The following is a 5,047-nucleotide window of genomic DNA, read 5'->3' on the forward strand; positions in this document are numbered from 1 at the left end:
AAATCAATAAAATATATTTAAAAAAAAAAAAAAAAAGCTTTTTTTTTTAACATGAAGAGAACATCAGTGGTATGAGCTATATAATTTCTCTTCACTTCTTGTTTTTCCTCATTGATTATTTTTTTAGTTTGAGAGCCAAAAATATTTGTTACCTTGACTTTGCATTTTTATTTTTATTATTTGTTGTAATTTTCCTACTTTTTCTTTAAGTAAGAAAACGGATATAATCTCATGTATAAACTTAAAAACGTAGATTTTACAAATTATGGATAGTTTAATTCTAAACTAAGAATTTTTGTATGTTTCCACCTGCTTTTTCCTTATGAATCATGTTGACTTATGTTTGTTTTCTCTTCTGTTTTATTGTTGAAATTGTCAGATGTCCATTTGATGCTTATGCTCTGCTAAGAGGGTACAGAGTTAAACAGATACAGACCTTATCCCTGATGAATTAATGCTGTTCAGTAAGAACACAGAGATAAATATAGAGATAAGGATGGAGACATCTGTACAGATTTCAAATACATAAATAAAATATTCTACATAAACAACTGTGTAGTGTATTTTTGTCACAGTGCAATAAACTAATGAGTTATGACAGTCTGCATTAGAAAGGAAAAATATCACTACTTTTTTGAGAAAAAGCCATTACATCATACTTGCAGATGATGTGAGAAAAGGAGGGTCGGTAGCAAATAGACCAGATATCAGCAAACGATAGCTCATGAGCCAAATCTGTCCAGCCCCTTGTGAGCTAAGAATGTTTTTTACATTTTTACATAATTACATTTCGAATGGTTATATAAGTCTCCAATTTTGCCCTTTAGTACGAGAAGCCTAAAATATTTGCTGTCTGGCTCTTCAATAAAAAGTTTGTAGACTCCTGAAAGAAACAAACAGCAGAATGTTTGAACATAAGATGAGCCTGCCCTAGCTGATTTGGCTCAGTGGATAGACCGTCAGCTTGTGGACTGAAGAGGGCACATACCTCAGTTGCAGGTTTAATCCCTGGTTGGGGCATGTGCAGGAGGCAACCAATTGATGTCTCTCTCTCTCTCTCTCTCTCTCTCTCTCTCTCTCTCTCTCTCTCTCTCTCTCTCTTTCTCTCTCTCTCTCTCTCTCTCTCTCTCTCTCTCTCTCTCTCTCTCTCTCTCTCTCTCTCTCTCTCTCTCTCTCTCTCAAATAAAAACAATGAGCCCTAGCCGATTTGGCTCAGTGGATGGAGCGTCGGCCTGCGGACTGAGGGGTCCCAGGTTCGATTCTGGTCAGGGGCGTGTACCTTGGTTGCGGGCACATCCCCAGTGGGAGGTGTGCAGGAGGCAGCTGATCGATGTTTCTCTCTCATCAATGTTTCTCTATCCTCTCCCTTCCTCTCTGTAAAAAATCAATAAAATATACTTAAAAAATAAATAAAAACAATGAGCCCTCACAAGATTTGAAAGTGAGGATGAGCTTATTTATTAGAATTTACTTTACATTTTTGCTTGAAAATATTCTGCTTGATAATTTTATATTCTAGTAAAGGGATTATAACCCAAAAATGTCTTGCTAAAGCAGATAGAATTAGGCACTTGTTTTTAGTGGTAGCATGCTTCAATGCCTAGAATTGGTTATTTAAAAAATGTGTAAAATACTGTTGGTTTGGCTCAGTGATTGGAACATTGGCCTGCGACTGAGGGGTCTCAGGTTTGATTCGGGTCAGTTGCAGGCTCAATCCCCGCCCAGTCGGGGTGTGGGAGGGAACCAATCAATGTGTCTCTCTAGCACTGATGTTTCTGTTTCTCCCCCTCCCTTCCACTCTCAAAGTCAATGGAAAAAAAATACTCCAGTGAGGATTAACAAAAAAAAAGTGTAAAATACTGTTTAAAAGGTAAGAGAATTGGTAAGTGGAGGAAAACAGGCAATAGGTGGCTTATAGAGCCTTGTAAACTTGATGTCTGTGGTGGGGAGGAAAAAAAACCAAAGCAACTGGGGAGGTAACTTAGCACAGCTATTTGAGAACTTTGTGTGAAAAGTTGCAAGAATGTGGTTAGCCTTTTCTTCCCCTGATAAAATTAAAGACCACTAAAAAAAATGTGATACATGGTTTCTATTTTTCTTAACTAGTATTTTTGGTGGGGCCAATGTATATTGGTGAGATTATTAGCCAATAATTAAAACAAAATCATACATAAAATGGTTTTTAAAAAATCATTCAAATAGATACAGTATATAAAAAAGTAAATAGAGTATATAAAAAAGTAAAATCTCTCTCCCACAATGTGCTCTCTAGAAATTATCTGTTATTCCACTTAAGACTTCCAACTTTAACCTGGCTGGCATGGCTCAGTGGTTGAGCATCAACCTATGAGTCAGGAGACCACGGTTCGAGCACATGCCCAGGTTGTGGGCTTGATCCCCAGTAGAGGGTGTGCAGGAGGCAGCTGGTCAATGATTATCTCTCATTGATGTTTCTATCTCTCTCCCTCTCCTTTTACCTTTCTCTCTGAAATCAATAAATATATATGTGTGTGTGTGTGTGTGTGTGTGTGTGTGTGTGTATGTATACATGTATATATGTATATATATTTCAATTAGCAATATATATACATATATATATATATATTTCAATTAGCAATAATCGCGCCTCAGATAAACCTCATTGGCTACGATATTGCCACTGAAATCAATAAAAATATTTTTTATAAAGATTTCCGGCTTTAAATTTTTAATGCATTATCTACTAGCATGTGATACCTTGGCTAAGTTACCTGCAAACCTTATTTTCCTCATCTGTAAAATAGAGGTAATTCATCTCGAACTCAAAAAATTGTGATAAGCCCTAGCTGGTTTGACTCAGTGGATAGAGTGTCAGCCTGCGAATTGAAGGGCCCCGGGTTCGATTCTGGTCAAGGGCACATGTCTGGGTTGTGGGCTCAATCCCCAGTAGGGGGCATGCAGGAGGCAGCCAATTAATGATTCTCTCTAATCATTGATGTTTCCATCTCCCTCTCACTTCCTCTGAAATCAATAAAAAATAATTAAAAAACAAAACAAGCATAAATAATTGTTATAAGGATTTCATGAGATGAATGTTTATACAAATATCGTCATAGTGGCTGGCAGGTGACAGGCACTCCTGTTAAACCCATGATGAGCTAGTCCCACTGAACCAGAACCACGTTTAGGTTCTGGAATCACTAAGAACAGTAATTAACACTGAGCATTACAGGACAGTCACTGTGCTAAGCCCACTGGGTGCATTTTCTCATCCATTTCTCACATAATTCCTTTAAGATATAAGTCCGATCCTCATTTTCAGATGAAGGGCAGAAGGCTAGAAAGATTAATCACTTGCTCAAGTCTGAACTGTTTGAATAGGAGCTTTTCTTAGTTGAAAGCATCCTAATTTTAGAGGTACTAATATGAGTGAGTAGCTATGGCCTTAGGTAGAATCTATATATATAAAAGCATAAGCGAATGGCCAACCAGCCAACCGTCCAGTAGCTATGACACGCACTGACCACCAAGGGGCAGACACTCAACACAGGAGCGGAAACCACAGGCATGGAAACATGGAACAGACTGATGAATCTCAGAGGGAAAGGGGTAGGAGGGAGGGCGGGAAGAGATTAAACAAATATATACATACTGGAGGCCTGGTGCATGGATTTGTGCACTGTTGGGTCCCTCGGGCTGGCCTGCGCCCTCTTGCAATCCGGGACCCCTCAGGGGGTGTCGGAGGCCTGGTGCATGGATTTGTGCACTGGTGGGGTCCCTCAGCCTGGCCTGCACCCTCTCGCAATCAGGACCCCTCGGGGGATGTGATGTTGGAGAGCCGGTTTCAGCCCAATACCCGCAGGTCAAAAGACTGGATGCTGAGTTATAAGTGTTGAATTAAATACATGCTCTATTTTCATTCTCTCCTTACCAAAATGGTAACTTACCAAAGCTGACAGCCAAGTTTATAACCCTCAAAGAAAGATAACTTGAATGGCTTTAGAGGAATAATCCTGACATTTGTGAGTCCTTCATTGAAAAATCCAGCTCATTGCCCCAGCTGGTGTGGCTCCGTTAGTTGGAGCATTACACTATACACTGACAGGTGGCAGGTTCAATGCCTGGTCAGGGCACATACCTAGGTTGGGGGTTCTATCCCCAGTTGGGGTATGTGCTGGAGGCAACTGATTGATGTTTGTTTCATGTCTCTTTTCCTTCCTCAATCTAAATCAATCAAAACAAAAAATACCCTTGGGTGAAGATTTTAAAAAATAATAAAAAAAGAGAAAAACCCAGCTCAAACCCTCCCCCGCACAGCACCCTATAGTAAAGTTTTATTTTTAAACTAGAGGCCCAGTGCACAAAACTTGTGCACTGATAGGGTCCCTAGCAGCTGCCAGCTGCCAGCCGGAGCGCCCCTCCCATCCCCCAACCACCTGCCGCCGCTGGGGCCTTCCTTCCTTCCCCAGGTCACAGGTCACCTGCGGCCGATGCTGCCAGCACCAGCCGGGGCCTCCCTCCCTTCCCCTGGCCGCCCCTGCCCCCTGGTCAATCTGGACAAAATCCTGGTCAAGGGGACAATTTGCATACTATGCTTTTATTATATAGGATTTAATTTATTGGAGTGACATTGGTTTGCAAAACCATACAGGTTTCAAGTGTACAGCTCAATAAAACATCATCTGCACATTGCATCTTGGGCTCATTGCTTGAAGCAAAGTCTCTTTCCATCCCATTTTCCCTCACTTTGCCCAACTCCACCTCGTCCCCACCCTCCTTTCCCTCTGGCTATCACTACACTATTGTCTGTGTCTATATGTTCTGTATATGTTTTTGGCTAATCCCTTCACCTTCATTCATCCAGTCCCCCCTTCGCTCTGAGATATGTCAGTCTGTTCTCTGTGTCCATGCCTGTTTCTGTTTTGTTGGTCAGTTTATTTCGTTCATTAGATTCCACATATAAGTGAGATCATTACGGTATTGTCTTTCTCTGACTGGCTGATAGCTCCCCCCACCCCAGCTTCCAGCTAGCTGTAGAATGGCTTAACACTTAGTATGCATGGAGAGC

General features: G+C 40.9%; 1 pseudogene; it reads right to left on the minus strand.

The window, feature by feature from the left end:
• Positions 1-2,537: 2,537 nt before the first annotated feature.
• On the minus strand, positions 2,538-2,666 carry LOC114231068 (U4 spliceosomal RNA; annotated as a pseudogene).
• Between the last annotated feature and the right edge of the window lie 2,381 nt (positions 2,667-5,047).

Source organism: Eptesicus fuscus, chromosome 2 (genome assembly GCF_027574615.1).
Source record: "Eptesicus fuscus isolate TK198812 chromosome 2, DD_ASM_mEF_20220401, whole genome shotgun sequence".
Classification (NCBI taxonomy): Eukaryota; Metazoa; Chordata; class Mammalia; order Chiroptera; family Vespertilionidae; genus Eptesicus; species Eptesicus fuscus.